Source organism: Vipera berus (assembly GCF_964194415.1).
Source record: "Vipera berus genome assembly, chromosome: 7".
NCBI lineage: Eukaryota > Metazoa > Chordata > Lepidosauria > Squamata > Viperidae > Vipera > Vipera berus.
In genome coordinates this window covers 75,741,163-75,758,371 of record NC_138209.1, presented here as the reverse complement: position 1 = coordinate 75,758,371, position 17,209 = coordinate 75,741,163, and positions in this window count along the sequence as shown.

Here is a 17,209-nt window from a genome sequence, read left to right as displayed (position 1 = left end):
GAGCCGCAGGTTGCAGACCTGTGCTCTAGAGCATAGCAAAAGCTTAGCTCAACGTTGAACAAAGCAGCCACTGTTCTTTGGAGCAAGAAGCTATTAACATTGGTCTAGAGCAGGGGTGTCAAACTCAATTTCATTGAGGGCCGCATCAGCATTGTGGTTGCCCTCAAGGGGCCGGGTGGGTATGGCCAGGGTGGGCGTGGCTAGAGTGCGTATGGCTTACTGGGTGGGCATGGCCAGCTCTACATCGTTCGCATCAAGGGTGCCTATGGGGGCCTGGGCAGGAGTGGGACAGATCTGAGGGTCTCTGGCAGAAGGAGGGTCTCTGGGCCATGGCCAAGGCAGTGGGGGCCGTTCCCTCACTGTTTCCAGGATGGTTTCGCGGGCCGCATGAAACCACTTCGCGGGCCGGATCCGGCCCCCGGGCCTTGTCTTTGACATGTCTGGTCTAGAGCAATGATGGCGAACCTTTTAGAGACCGAGTGCCCAAACTGCAACCCAAAACCCACTTATGTATCGTCGGGTGCTGGGTGGGTGTGGCCCATTGGGTGTGCGTGGCTGCGGTGGTAAAGGCAGACTGGGTGGGACTAAAAAGTTCAATCCATCAATTCCAACGTTGCGAGATCTTTTTTTTCCCCCCGCAAAAAGTTGAAATTGATTGATTGATTGAACCTTTTTTTTTCTTTTGCATACAGCAGTGAAGGCCTAAAGCGAAAAGGTTTTATAAAACCCAGCTGAAGGCCTAGGAGTGGGGCGACAGCGTGCGTGCCCACAGAGAGGGCTCTGCGTGCCATAGATTCGCCACCACGGGTCTAGATGCCTTCTTTTTTGGCATTTCAAAATAAATAGATCTCTTGTGGATTGTTGTTGTTGTTGTTGGTTGCGAAGTCGTGTCCGACCCATCGCGACCCCATGGACAACATTCCTCCAGGCCTTCCTGTCCTCTACCATCTTCTGGAGTCCATTTAAGCTCACTCCTACCGCTTCAGTGACTCCATCCAGCCACCTCATTCTCTGTCGTCCCCTTCTCTTGCCCTCAATCTTCCCCAGCATTAGGCTCTTCTCCAGTGAGTTCTCTTCTGGATAGCACACTATTAATCATTCAGGAGCCTGGCTGTTTTGTCCCAGTACTTGGAGTATGAAAACACTGGACATCATGATGCTAACTGATCTGTCTCCCAGAGCTGAAGAGAAGGTCAGAATATGGCTGTCAACCATGTTTTCCTAAAAAAAATGTACGGTTGGAAAGGATTCTTCAGGGGTAACAAGTCCAAACTTCTTCTCCGTGGGAAAAATCCGAATTAAAACAGCTCAGAAGAGGATGGTCTGGTTTCCGTTTCAATACAACCAGTAAATAAGAGCCTATCTCTTCTCTGGATCATCCAGCCGTTCTTATTCTTAGGATAAGAACATCCTTTTCAAAGTTCAACGTTGCTTTTCAAGCCATTCTTTGGTGTTTTGCATGGCGGAAAAGGGAAAGAGCGGGTTTTAACCTTTTGTACTGCACGCTTGGGATAATTGAAGCAGGCTATCGTATCATCCTCTCTTGAAAGAGCGAGAGGGTGTGATCCTACCGCAAATGACGAAACCCCCCCCCCCAACACTTCCTGCTGGTAAGATCTACAAAACGGAACATTTGTGGGTTGTGGGTTCTGCGTCTTTGTAAATTTTGTAGAAGCTGGGCTGCCATCTCTCGTGGATGGATGTGAAGAGAAGAGAATATTTGAAGCTGAGCGTTGAACTGTGGGGTCTCTGATGCTCTCCGAGCTTGGTTTTCTTGTTTTCTTGGAGACGTTTCATTACCCAACTAGGTAACATCATCAGTGCTAGACGGGAGGAGGAGGAGGAGGAGGAGGACAACTGTGGGGTCCTTGGTGCTCTCTGAGCTTGGTTGTTTTCTTGCAGATGTTTCCTTACCCAACTAAGTAATATCATCAGTGCTAGAAGGGAGGGAATTTGCTAGGAGGAGGAGGAGGAGGAGGAGGAGGAGGAGGAGGAGGAGGAGGAGGAGGAGGAGGAGGAGGAGGAAAGGACTGTGGGGTCCTTGGTGCTCTCTGAGCTTGGCACTGGAGATTGTTATTGTAAAAGCCTTATATATATACTATCTATATCTATATCTATATCTATATCATCTATATCTATATCTATATCTATATCTATATATCTATATCTATATCTATCTATCTATCTATCTATCTATCTATCTATCTATCTATCTATCTATCTATCTATCTTTTAAAAGGGCATTATGGTGGAACGCCTTCTAAAAACTATATTAAAACATGTTTAAATGCAATTCTTCGGCCGATAGAAATAAGAGCAGGAGGCCCAAATGTGAAATAATTTATTTGTCCATCCCCCTTTCCAATCGGGTGGCAGGAATTAAAAAGAAACCAAAAAAAATAAATAAATCAGATTCCGTTGTTGATATTTTAGCTCTGAAAAGCACTCGCTTCTTATAAATACTCATGCATTATTCCGGATCGATATCCAGGAAAAAAAGGGTTACCCTTAATTGCAAAGAAGGAAGGAAGGAAAGAGGTTTCGCAGCCAGATTTTAGAGCTGTGCTTTGGACAATTGCTTGATCTCCGAAAGTACAGTGGGACGACAATTATGCAGTGAAGGAACTTCATTCGTTGCGTTCGTTGTGTTGTAAAGGCAGGGTTGAATTGCCTCCCATCCGCCCAATCTACCTCACAAGGTTGTTGTGAGGAAAAAGAGGAGGAGGAACATGAAACATCCCACTACTAGGCCCTCCTGAAGGAAAGATTTAACATATACAATCTCAATCTGAGAAAGCATTTCATAAATTAATCAGCCAGAAGTTTCAAGGAAAGATTAAGTAATTATCTGGGTGGCAAGAGGTAGCATATAACAATCAATCAATCAATCAATCAATCAATCAATCAATCAATTTTTCCAGGACATTTCCTGAAGTGGAAAAAAAAGACGAAACAATCCTTTCTGAGGTACATTTTGCTCCTGTTTTTCCCCTTTCAATGGAGAAAGTGAAGTCTTCTCAAAGCTTGGATTTGGATTTCACTTCCGAAGAGCTGAAGAAGCTTCTTGGATGAGCAGCGAAACGTCTTCAGGAAAAAGAAGAAAGTCCAGTTGCCTCGGGGAAAAAAAAACACCTTTAGGAGGAGGAGGTTTTGTCGGATATGTTCACCACTTAGAGTTCTTTGTGAAATTCATCAAGGCAGGATAAAAATAAACAAAGTAAAAATATCGAAAGGATCTTTCGCTGTACATCTCCAGAAGACTCGGAAAATCGGTCCGCCATTTTCCTCTGCTGGTTAAAAAAAAAAATCGAAATCGAAAATCAAAAATATTTCCCCCCTTTCCAGATTCTGTGATAAATCAGGTACAAAATATTTCTCCCTGCAAAACCTCCCCGAATCTCGTAAGGTCATCCGTCTTATCAGATTTCGCTGCCTGGAGTCCATTTTAGGGCGGCAGAGAAACAGCAGAAATCCATCCATCCATCAATAAATCAATTTGCATGCCAGCTGTCTCAGTCTGGATTTTGTCTTCTGATCACACAAGATTTTGGCCCCATTTTCACATTTATTTATTTATTTATTTATTGGGTCAGGTCCACAGACAACTCAGGAGATGGTACAAGGTTTAGGATCCGACGGGTCCCAAATCCTGCAACACAAAAAAATCACTGATTTGCTGTTGTTCCTCACAAAAAACAACAACAACACCACAAAACAAAAACAAAAAACGAATCTGTTTATCCCCTTTTATTTTGACATCTGTCTTGTATCCTGTTTCCCTCGGGGCCGTTTCTGAGTTCAGAGAAAAACAAGTAAACAATTAAAATACACTTCCCCTCCTCCTGTATCTTCGTAACTTCCAATTTAGAAGCCTTCTATAAACATCAAGTCGGTATCGTAATTATAGGGACTTCCTTCGATAAATATACTCCTGCGCCACAAGAAATGTTATTTGCCAGGAAGAGAATTTTTTTTTTAAAAAATAAAATATATAGATCATATCATACGAGAGAGGAGGCAGGAACCACGCTAAAATTGAATATTTGGGGGTTTCAATACGCTATCCCAGGGATCTCTGCAAAAACAGCAGCTTCGTAAATGTTATTTTATTTTTTATTTTTTAATCCCACTTATATCCCGCCCTTCTCCGAAGACTCAGGGCGGCTTACAATTTAAGCACAAATCAATGTGCTTAGCAGTAGCCTTCATTCTATGTATATGCCTGCTTATTAGGGCTTATTAGCCCCCCCCCCAAGCGGCATTATTACAAAGTCAGCTTATTGCCCCCAACAATCTGGGTCCTCATTTTACCTACCTCGGAAGGATGGAAGGCTGAGTCAACCTTGAGCCTGGTGGGACTCGAACCTGCACTAATTGCAGGCAGCTGGTGTTACTTAAGGAGGCATTAGCCCACTGCTCCACCAAGGCTCCTTATGGTGGACACATGAACACAGGATATGGCCAAATCCGGTTTATTTTTATTTTTTTTCATACCTTCCCACCATCGTGGACAGCAAACCATGATGGTTGCCAAGAAATCAATATTGACATGTTCGTGAAGTTACAGGTAGTCCTCAACTAAGAACAGGTCCTTTCGTGACTGCTCAAAGTTACGACGACACTGGGAAAAAAGTGACTTTTCACACCTGGCGACCGTTGTAGCCTCCCCATCGTCACGTGATCAAAATTCAGAGTCTGGGCAGCTGACTCGTGTCTATGACGGTTGCCGTGTCCCGATTCAAAGTGTCCCGATCACATTTGGTGATCTTCTGACGAGCAAAGTCAGTGAGGAAGCCAGATTCTAACTGACTGGTGGGGAAATGTCTATATAGACATGTAAACTCAATTCTTCGGAGCTCAGCCTCCCCTGTGGTCCAAATCTTGCAGTCATATATTATTACTGGGAAAGCCATCGCTTTGGCTAGAGCTACGGATCCGCTAACAGTGCAAATTATTATAGAAGGATGGTTTTCTGCCTTCTACTAAAAGTTGGTCTAGACAATGCCACTTAAAAAGTTTGGCAGAAGAAGCTGTGATAAGAAGAGGTTTGTTAAAAAGACGGAAGTCTTTAAAAATAATAATACCTTCGGCTACTTGTCTCACCTTCAAGCGATTTCTATTTTAGGGATAATTAGGGAAAAGTGTAACTACCTGGGAAGTCAGCCCCCCAGAGAAGGAAATATTAAAAGGGCAAATATATATATATATATATATATATTTCCTCAAAGGATCTTAAAGAGGCAGAAAAGCATGCCCAGTTTTTCTTAATAACCCCAAGTCTCCCTCCACCAAGCAGAAACCAGCTCTGTAGAAATGCAGATAATCTTGTCAGAAAGACTGGAGTCAGGAAACTGGGATTAGGAAGAAAGATCCCTAGAATCAACATCAAAAATCTAAGTCATCAGCCACAGCCTCAGGGAAGCAGGATATTTTTTTTATTTTTTATTTATTTTAATCCCATTTATATCCCGCCCTTCTCCGGAGACTCAGGGCGGCTTACAATTTAAGCACAAACCAATGTGCTTAGCAATAGCCTTCATTCTATGTATATGCCTGCTTATTAGGGCTTTCGCCCCCCCCAAGCGGCATTATTACAAAGTCAGTTTATTGCCCCTAACAATCTGGGTCCTCATTTTACCTACCTCGGAAGGATGGAAGGCTGAGTCAACTTTGAGCCTGGTGGGATATGACCCTTGAGACATAATAGGATTAACCCACCACCATTAGAATACCAGAAAGGGCACATCCAGACTCAGGTCAAAGTTCATGCCACAGGAACAACTCCAAACAAAAGGCTCCAGAGGGTAATAAAAACCCACTCCCTACATGTGCTCACTCCCTTTTTCTTCGAGAGCTATCTTCCTGTCTGGCTCTCCTCTTCAATAAACTGCAACTTTCTTTCTAAAGCAGTCGCCATGTTGTTTATTCCCGACTTGGACTGAACCATGATGAAGACTTTCCCTTCAACACTACATATGGAAATAGGGTGCATTCAGATCCTAGAAATAGGCATGGCAAGAATTAATTCAACGAGGGCAGCAATTTACTGCTGCTAAGCTTGTAAGCCGCCCTGAGTCTTCGGAGAAGGGCGGGATATAAATGGAATTAAAATAAAATAAAAAAATAAAAAAAATTACCATGCTTGATGTGCTTACAAATTGCCCGAAAAGTAAAAAAAAGTTATAATGGGAAAGGAGAGATTTTTAAGAAAGATGACAGAATTTAAACCACCTACACAGAATCAAGACCATCTGCCTAAATGTATATATAAACTTGTAAAATGGGAAGAACTAGGGAAAAAAAATCAGTACAATTCATCCCACGCAATAATCTAAGAGAAAATTAGTATAATTTTTTTTACAGATGGTACATAACTCCATCAATCATTACAAAAGTAGCTAAATCATGAAATACAAAGGTCACAATATACAAAGAACATTTTATCATACACGGTGGTTATTTAAAAAAAAACGAACACAAAAGTGAAAATTGACACCATATTGCCTGAATCTGGAACATGAGTTGGGGAGAGAACATTTAATTTATCTTCTTTAATCAATCAGAATAGAGCTTGGAGGTCATCTAGTCCAGCCCCCTGCTCAGGCAGGAAAACCTATACCATTTCAGACAAATGGCTGGCCAGTCTCTTCTTAAAAACTTCCAGTATTGGTGCATTCACAGCTTCTGGAAGCAAGGAGTTCCACTAGCTAATTGTTCTAACTGTCAGGAAGTTTATCCTTAGTTCTAGGTTGCTTCTCTCCTTGGTTAGTTTCCATCCGTTGCTTCTTGTCCTGCCTTCAGGTGCTTTGGAGAATAGCTTGACTCCCTCTTCTTTGGGACAGCCCCTGAGATACTGGAACACTGCTATCATGTCCCCCCTCGTCCTTCTTTTCTCTAGACTAGCCACATCAAAACCCTACAACCGTTCTTCATGTGTTTTAGTCTCCTGGCCTTTAATCATCCTAGTTGCTGTTCTCTGCGCTTTTTCCAAATTCTCAACATCTTTTTTTTTTTTGCAATGTGGTGAGCAAAACTGAATGCAATCTTCTTCTGTTTCGAGAGTCTTGACAAAAATATTCCCTCTCCGTCGAGGCTTCTTCTGCAGCTACAAATAGCCTGCTTCCCTTCAGCTGTTATTTATATAACATAACTTTCCCTGCTGAAGTCTGAAAGTTAAGCTGCGCCAAATCTCTCCTTTCATCGGTTTGTTTTCCCAGACTGAGATGAAAGTTTGCAGCTGACATTTTACATCACCCAGCTCTGATATAGTTTCCAACCATGACGTTCTCTTTTCTTTTCCTGTTTTAATCTTTGTATTATTATTATTATTTTTAAGTTTTTACTGGGTTTCCCCCCCCCCACAATTCAGTAGTACTTGTTCAACAAATGTTTTTGCCTGAGTTCATCATTCACTAATACAGATTTAATTCCTAATCCCTTATTCTTTTCTCCAGCCATTGATAAAACATGTCCCAAGTCTGATAGTATTCTATTTCTTCTTTTTCTTTCAGCCTCAGAGAAAGTCTGTCCGTTTCCGCACAATCTAGTATTTTTTTTAATTCCTTCCTTCCTTCCTTCCTTCCTTCCTTCCTTCCTTCCTTCCTTCCTTCCTTCCCCTTTTGAAAAATTGAAACCCTGCAACCGTCATGTCTCAGTTGCCAAGTGTCTGAATTTTTGATCACATGACCAAGGGGAGGTTGCCACGGTCGTAAGTATGAAAAACAGGCGTAAGTCGCTTTTTTCCCCAGTGCCGTTTCAACTTGAAACGGTCACTCAACGAACTGTTGTAAGTCAAGGACTACGTGTATTGGGAAAGATACTGGAAATGGAAAGACTGACGTTGTAATACCTTTATGGATATCAGCTCCAGAAGAATTGCAGTGGCTGAGGGCGGATTTTAATTTTAAAATAAGCAAGATAGTGAGACTTTACCTTTACTATTTATTTTTTTTAATGGAGAAAAAGAACCACGGGACATAAGAAAGTCTAGGAGCCTTTCTTTTCAGATGATTATAGAATTTGCCTCCCAGATTGGTTACCTGGTCTTATATATTATAGAGCCTTGGTGGAGCAGTGGGCTAATGCCTCCTTAAGTAACACCAGCTGCCTGCAATTAGCGCAGGTTCGAGTCCCACCAGGCTCAAGGTTGACTCAGCCTTCCATCCTTCCGAGGTAGGTAAAATGAGGACCCAGATTGTTGGGGGCAATTAAGCTGACTTTGTAATAATGCCGCTTGGGGTGTGTGTGAAAGCCCTAATAAGCAGGCATATACATAGAATGAAGGCTACTGCTAAGCTTGTAAGCCGCCCTGAGTCTTCGGAGAAGGGCAGGATATAAATGGAATTAAAATAATAAATAAATAAAAAATAAATAAATATCGTGCTGTTTATATGAATAAGGTGCTTAGTAGACAACTTGATTATATTGTTGAAAGGAAAATCAAGTTCAGTTCCAAGCTGGGAGTAAGACACTGGAAATAAAATGGAGGCTGACTGCTTAGGAAATAAGGTTTATTGATGAGCAGAACCAACAACACCATGTGGTTCTGGGACAGCTGACCACTTGATTTGCTGAATACAAGGATTTTTTATCCGGTTTTACAGCATTTCATAATTTAGCGCCTTGCTCTGTGTGCTTTTGTCATTAGATTTGTTTAGCCTGTTTCGCAAAGGCTACCAATGGGTCTAAAATACTGGCTTCCTTGGGTTTTAATCCTGCCAAAACAAATAGAATTAATTTTACCCTTTATCTTTAGTCTGTCTATTATCTCCACTGAGTTCTCTTTGTGAATCAACAAGAGGCAGGGGTTTCAGGAGGGAAACATTGTTCTTATATTTCTTTTCCTGAGTTTTATTCTTGTGATTTGGGGGTTGGGGCATAGTGAAATGGATTTTGGGTGGGTGTGTTTTTAACACAATACCTTCACTTAACTGGAGCTTGTTCAGACAACAACTCCCAGAATTCCTGATCTTCATAAAAAGACCTGGATTCCATCCGATGGGGGGTCAAGTTGGGGAAGACTGGAGAACAGCCAACAAACAGAGAAATCTTAAGGTTTTTTCTTTTTTTAAAAAATTGGTCTACGGAAATCCAAAGAGATTTTATTTTCTTTTGCTTTCTTAATATCCTTTAATCTTAAGGTATTGATTTTATTCTCCTTCCCCTTTGGATTAACACATAAAGAATATTTGTACCACCCTATTTCTCCATTAGGGACGCGGTGGCTCAGTGGGTTAGGACGCTGAGCTTGTCGATCGGAAGGTCAGCAGTTTGGCGGGTCGAATCCCGAGTGCCGCGTAACAGAGTGAGCGCCTGTTACTCGTCCCAGCTTCTGCCAACCTAGCAGTTCGAAAGCACGTAAAAAATGCAAGTAGAAAAATAGGGACCACTACGGTGGGAAGGTAACAGCGTTCCGTGCGCCTTTGGCATCTAGTCATGCCAGCCACATGACCACAGAGACGTCCTCGGACAAGCGCTGGCTCTTCGGCTTTGAAACGGAGATGAGCACCGGCCCCTAGAGTCGGAAACGACTAGCACGCATGTGCGGGGGAACCTTTACCTTTACCTTTACCTTATTTCTCCATTAGCAATAGCAAGTATATTAAATAGAACAAAGAGAGGTAAAACAAATTGCTTCCCATTACTACAGTAGTAGAGTAAGCAAAATTTTGCCCGTCTATAGGAGCTCTTTTTTTTTAATTAAAGAGTTTTACAAAAACAAAATTTTACAATATATCCCCAAATCCCCCCCACCCCAAACCCGCCCACTTCCCCCCCACTTCCCCGAGCTAAATACAGAATTATAGTTATAATAATCATATTCTAAATAAAAATTATGCATAATATACAATTAACCAAATTCATAATGTGCTTTAACTCCCCTTTAACATAACTACATACAAAGTACCAATAACAATATCCCACTAAAATCTACTCATAAGCTAAATGGAACTTTTTAGTCCCATATTTATTCTGAATATAATCTATCCATCTCCTCCAAACTGAAATATATCTTTCCTGTGAATGATCTTTCAAGTAAGCAGAAATCTTAGATATTTCTGCAAGATTCGAAACTTTAAGCACCCATTCTTCTATAGCAGGCAAACTATCCTTCTTCCAATATTGTCCCACCAGTAACCGTGCTGCTGTTACCATATTCAACATCAAATTGGTTTCTTTAACATCGCAATCTACAACAATACCCAATAAAAACAATTGCGGAGAAAACTTTATCTTTCTCTTAAAAATCTTTTGAATGTTCCACCAAATAAAGAATATTTGTACCACTCTATTTCTCCATTAGCAATAGCAAGTATATTAAATAGAACAAAGAGAGGTAAAACAAATTGCTTCCCATTACTACAGTAGTAGAGTAAGCAAAATTTTGCCCGTCTTTAGGAGCTCTTGACCAATAGAAGAAAGAGGAAAGAGCTGAAAAAAGCTTCTTGGATGAGAAGTGAAACGTTTTCAAAGAAAAAACAACAACAAGGTGGATGACTGAGCATCTCCATAGACAAGAAACAGGAGAAAGCAAAACTGTTTTAATTATTCAATTATTTTCTAACAGATTGGGATCTGTTTGGGTGTAGTTGGGAGGGAAGGTTTTTACTGGATATTATTTTCTGGGAAAAAGAAGAAAGTCATAAAATCAGACTGAAGAACAAAGCCAGCTGGTGTTTTAAAAATAACACGCTTCTAATCTTTAAATCTTCATAACTGTCTACTCGGTCGAATAGAGTTTTCCTTTTGTAGTAACATAGTGCCAGCACGTTGTAAAAACTCTGTGACATTTTGCAGCTTGCAGGTTTGCGAGGCCACCAGAAACCATGAAATTCTATTAAGAAAATATATCGTTCGTTACATAAATCCTATCCAGTTATTAGCTTACTTAAACCCAGGTCTAGAGGCAGTCCTTGCTTTATCTGTTAATAATGCTTCTGTTACAACATGATCATGTCCTCTTCGCTGGATTGACATGAAGAATAATTTTTTTATCTTCTCTTCAAGAATAGCAAGGGTCAGAATCCAGACAGATCAAACAGAAGTCTGATCAGACAGGTTTCCCAAAATTTGAGGACTATCTGTACGGTCAATTGTTGGCAGGCAAAGTATAACTTGTTGTTGTTGTTGTTGTTGTTAGTTGTGAAGTCGTGTCCGACCCATCGCGACCCTATGGACAACGTTCCTCCAGGCTTTCCTGTCCTCTACCATCTTCTGGAGTCCATTTAAGCTCACGCCTACTGCTTCAGTAACTCCATCCAGCCACCTCCTTCTCTGTCGTCCCCTTCTTCTCTTGCCCTCAATCTTTCCCAGCATTAGGCTCTTCTCCAGTGAGTCCTTCCTTCTCATTAGGTGGCCAAAGGATTTGAGTTTTAGCTTCAGGATCTGGCCTTCTAAAGAGCAGTCAGGGTTGATCTCCTCTAGGACTGACCGGTTTGATCGCCTTGCAGTCCAAGGGACTCGCAGGAGTCTTCTCCAGCACCAGAGTTCAAAGGCCTCAATTCTTTGGCGCTCAGCTTTTCTTATGGTCCAACTTTCACTGCCATACATTGCAACTGGGAAGACCACAGCCTTGACTATACGCACTTTTGTTGACAGGGTGATGTCTCTGCTTTTTAGTGTGCTGTCTAGATTTGCCATGGCTTTCCTCCCCAGGAGCAAGCGTCTTTTAATTTCTTGACTACAGTCCCCATCTGCAGTGATCTTGGAGCCCAGGAAAATAAAATCTGTCACTACCTCCATTTCTTCCCCATCTATTTGCCAGGAATTGAGAGGGCCTGATGCCATGATCTTGGTTTTCTTAATGTTTAGTTTCAACCCAACTTTTGCACTCTCCTTCTTCACCCGCAACAAGAGGCTCTTTAGTTCTTCTTCACTTTCTGCCATTAGAGTGGTATCATCTGCATATCTTAGGTTGTTGATATTTCTTCCGGCAATCTTAATTCCAACTTTTGATTCATCTAGCCCTGCCTTTCTCATGATGTGCTCTGCATATAAGTTAAATAGGCAAGGTGACAGTATACAGCCTTGCCGGACTCCTTTCCCAATTTTGAACCAATCAGTGGTTCCGTGTCCAGTTCTCACTGTTGCTTCTTGGCCCGCATATAGGTTTCTCAAGAGACAAATAAGATGGTCTGGTACTCCCATCTCTTTAAGGACTTGCCACAGTTTGTTATGATCCACACAATCAAAGGCTTTAGCATAGTCAATGAAGCAGAAGTAGATGTTTTTCTGGAACTCTCTAGCTTTCTCCATGATCCAGCGTATGTTGGCAATTTGATCTCTAGTTCCTCTGCCTCTTCGAAATCCTGCCTGTACTTCTGGTAGTTCTCGATCCACATACTGCTCTAGTCTAGCTTGTAGGATTTTAAGCATAACTTTACTAGCATGAGAAATGAGTGCAATGGTGCGATAGTTTGAACATTCTTTGGCACTGCCTTTCTTTGGAATTGGAATGTAAACTGATCTTTTCCAATCCTGTGGCCACTCTTGAGTTTTCCAAATTTGCTGGCAAATTGAGTGTAGCACTTTTACTGCATCGTCTTTTAAGATTTTGAATAGTTCAGCTGGAATACTGTCACCTCCACTAGCTTTGTTGTTGCTCAGCTTTTCTAAGGCCCACTTCACTTCACATTCTAGGATGTCTGGCTCGAGGTCAGTGACCAACTCATTGTGATTATCAGGGACGTTAAGCTCATTCTTGTATAGTTCTTCTGTGTAATTTTGCCATCTCTTCTTAATCTCTTCTGCCTCTGTTAGGTCCCTGCCATTTTGGTCCTTTATCATGCCCAAAGTATAACTAGTCCTCGGTTTAGTGACCATTTGAAGTTACAACAGCACTGAAAAAAGTGACTTAAGACCGTTTTTTTACACCTACATCCCCATGGTCACGTGATCAAAAAAATCAGACGCTTGGCAACCAGTTCGTATTTATGACGGTTGCAGTGTCCTGGGGTCACGTGGTATCCCCTTTTGCGACCTTCCGCCAAACAAAATCAATGGGGAAGCCAGATTCACTTCACAACTCTGTTGCTAACTTAACGACTGCAGTGATTCACTTAACAATGCGGGAAGAAAGATCGTAAAATGGGGCAACATTCACTTCACCTCTTTCTCGCTTAGCAACAGAAAGTTTGGGCTCAACTGTAATATGAAGGATTACTTGCAATTTTGATTTTATACAGTTTGGGTCTGAATGTTTATTTGTGAACATTTGCAGCTCCGGAATAGCTCTACAGCAGAGGGGGAGAACTGTGGCCCCTTTATGACTTGTGGACTTCAACTCCCAGAATTCCTGAGCCAGCATGGGGGAACTATGGCCCCTTTATGACTTTTGGACTTCAACTCCCAGAATTCCTGAGCCAGCATGGGAACTTGGCCTTTTTATGATTGTGGACTTCAACTCCCAGAATTCCTCAGCCAGCATGGGAACTATGGCCCTTTTATGACTTATGGACTTCAACTCCCAGAATTCCTCAGCCAGCATGTCTCAGTCTAACATGGCAAAGGTAGCCAGGATACTCTAATGCAAAGTTCCCCAACCTTTCATGGTTGGCAGACCAGAGGGAAAGAGAACGGGAAGCATCTTACTTGCACGCGCATGTGCGCTCGTGCATGAGCCCATGAGTATGCGCGTGACACAGACGGATTGGGGCTAGAGCTTGCGTGATACTCACTAGCCCTGCCCCATTCTTGTGCGGCACAGCATCCTATTTCTGCACCCCAGCGTGCATCGGTGCCTGTTTTCATGCCCTGAGGCGCGGTATCGGCCCGTTTTTGCACCCCGAGTTGTGGCATCGGCCAGTTTTTGTGCTGCGTGGTGTTCCACTTTTGTGCTCCAAGGTGCGGCATCGGCCCATTTTTGTGCCCCAAGGTGCGGCGGCCTCCCGTGTTCGTGCCACAAGGCGTTGCAGCAGCCCGTTCTTGCACGGTGTGGTGCAGTGTCCTGTTTTCATGCCCCACGGCCACGGTATTAGAGTGAGTGGGGGTGTCCCACGGCCCGGTGGCCAGCAGCCCACGGCCCACTACCGGGCTGCGGCCACAGGTTGGTGACCCCTGTTCTAATGAGCCAAAGAGTGCAAATATTTATTTTAAATAACAAGCAAGACCTGAAAATGCGAGCTGATACACACTCGTAAACCTGGCATTCAATGTGTGTTCCCTGCTCTATTTTAAAGACGTTTAATTCACTGGCATTTGGCCTGCTTAAATTTTATTTTATTTAAAGATAGGAAAACCCGTGTTTTACAAGCAAGAGCTTGCTTTAACAGGTCGCCTTAGATTAAAAAAAGAAAATCCATCTTCAGCACTTCCTTTCCTTTGCAAGAACTTCAGTTTTATGTTCCTGATACGAAAGAGATCTATCCATGAGCTTAGCTCTGAGCCAATTTACACGGAAGGGCTGAGGATTTTTTTTCCTCACTGAATTAATCTTTCCCCTCTACCTGAATCTAAAATTCATGTATGATCGCAACGTGCGGCAGAAGTTGAATTACAGGTTTCAACTTGAATAAAGTTTAATAAGTTTAATAAAAGACACCTCCCACTGAAAAAACAAACTAGATCTGCAGATGAAGTTCCACCTATAACTCTGGATGAAGGTGACGTGTCTAGAGTTAATCCAGAATTTGGATTTTGGATTGTTTTTTCTGGACTCATGACTACTCCTTGAAAAGCAAGTAGAAGCTATGGGCAGCAAAGCTTTCCGAAATTTCATTTAGTGTACCAGTTGTGTCATTTCCAGCATTGGGAGTCGCTGTGCGTAGTCTTTTACACCCTGGTTTCTTCCAGGTTCATCTACCGCAACTCACCCCAGTGAGGCTGCCCAACCACTATAAAGCCAGCTGCCCAGGTGCTATGTCACATCTAAAATTGCCCATATAACGCTTGGACTCCAGGAAATTGGACTGGTTATCCTCCATTTCCTGGAGCAATTCAAGCACCTGGTTGTCTGTGGACCTTCTCAATCATCCAGGTCACGGTTATCCCAAAGACGTTTTTCCAAAAGGCAACGGGACTTCCTTGGTTTTGTATTTTTTATTTTGAAAGCATTCCGCTTCTCATCTGAGAACCTTCTTCAGTTCTAGCTCATGAACTGAAGAAGCTTCTTAGATGAGAAGCGAAACGCTTTTGTTGAAGGAAAAGTCTTTATCATGGTTCAGTCCAAGCCGGGAATAAACAACATGGCGGCTACTTTAGAAAGAAGGTTGCAGTTTATTGAAGAGGAGAGCCAGACAAGAAGATGGCTCTGGAAGAAAAAAGAGAGTGAGCACATGTAGGGAGTGGGTTTTTATACCCTCCGGAGCCTTTTGTTTGGAGTTGTTTCCTGTTCCTGTTTGAGGCTTTGTATTTCCTGCGTCATGTATTCTGACCTGAGTCTGGGTGTGCCCTTTGGCATCTGTGGGTTAATCCTATTATGTCCTGTCTTAGAGTTTGGGTGGGGTATGTTGTGTACTGGGTTCGTTGCGCAGGAATGAAGACGAGGCGAGTGAGTTCAGCAAAGATCATGGTTTATTGCTTGCAGGATCTAAACTAAGGAACAGGGCTGCAGATGCAGCAATTTATACCCTGGCCTCTAGGCGGCAGCCAATAGATTTGAAGCAACCCATTGCCACCCTAGAGGCAACCAATAGCGGCGCTGGAGATGGGTTGTCTGAGGAGCTGGGAGCCGTTAGCCAGCTTCCCTGCTCAGACAGCCTTCCAGCAATTACCACGTGGTGTTCCCTTAACAAAGCAAGCCCAGTACATTACAGGGTATGTAGATTTTAGGTGTCTTTGTCTTCCTAAGCTTCTAGCTGGAAGGCTCCAACCTTCCTGAATGGATTATCACATCTGCATTTCTACAGAGCTGGTTTCTGCCCGGGGGAGGGAGACTTGGGGCTATTAAGAAAAAACTGGCCATGCTTTTCTGCCTCTTTCAGATCCTTTGAGGAAATATATTTTTCTGCCCTTTTAATATTTCCTTCTCAGCGGGAAGGGCTGACTTCCCACACTTTCAAGGAAAAAAACAAGAACCAATCTAATTCCTGAAGTTCAAGTGCTACATGGGCAATGTTAGATGTGTCCATCGAAGAAAAACAAAAACCAAAACCAAGAAAGTCCAATTGCCTTTTGGAAAAGCTCATTTGGAAGAACCACCTGGTTGTCATCTCATATAACACTACATGGCTCAGACCACCCGGCTCCCTTTAAGATTGTCGTCTTGATCCCTGCAGGAACTCATAGTCAAGCCTTCTCAGTGGAGGCTCCTCCGTCCATAGAACAGCTTGACCTCAAAGATTCTGACCTCCACCTTTCTGTTGAACTTCTGCAGGGCTTTTAAAAGAGGACTGTTTGATGATGCATGTCGGAGAGGCTAAGATCTGATCTATCCTGGATAGGGGATCCTGTCACACATCTTCTTGTTGTTGTTAGTTGCGAAGTTGTGTCTGGCCCATTGCGACCCCATGCACCACGTTCCTCCAGGCCTTCCTGTCCTCTACCATCTTCTGGAGTCCATTTAAGCTCACGCCTCCTGCTGCAGTGACTCCATCCAGCCACCTCATTCTCTGTCGTCCCCTTCTTCTCTTGCCCTCAACCTTTCCCAGCATTAGGCTCTTCTCCAGTGAGTCCTTCCTTCTCATTAGGTGGCCAAAGTATTTGAGTTTCCACTTCAGGATCTGGCCTTCTAAAGAGCAGTCAGGATTGATCTCCTCTAGGACTGACCGGTTTGATCGCCTTGCAGTCCAAGGGATTCGCAGGAGTCTTCTCCAGCAGCATAGTTCAAAGGCCTCCATTCTTTGGCGCTCAGCCTTTCTTATGGTCCAACTTTCACAGCCATACATTGCAACTGGGAAGACCATGGCCTTGACTATACACACTTTTGTTGGCAGGGTGATGTCTCTGCTTTTTAGTGTGCTGTCTAGATTTGCCATGGCTTTCCTCCCCAGGAGCAAGCGTCTTTTAATTTCTTGGCTGCAGTCCCCGTCTGCAGTGATCTTGGAGCCCAGGAAAATAAAATCTGTCACTACCTCCATTTCTTCCCCATCTATTTGCCAGGAACTGAGAGGGCCAGATGCCATGATCTTGGTTTTCTTAATGTTAAGTTTCAACCCAACTTTTCTACTCTCCTTCTTCACCCGCAACAAGAGGCTCTTCAGTTCTTTCTCAAGTTTACAGGGTTGTAATTCTCTGGCGCTTCCAATCTTTCCCCCCCCCCCCCCGATCTTTG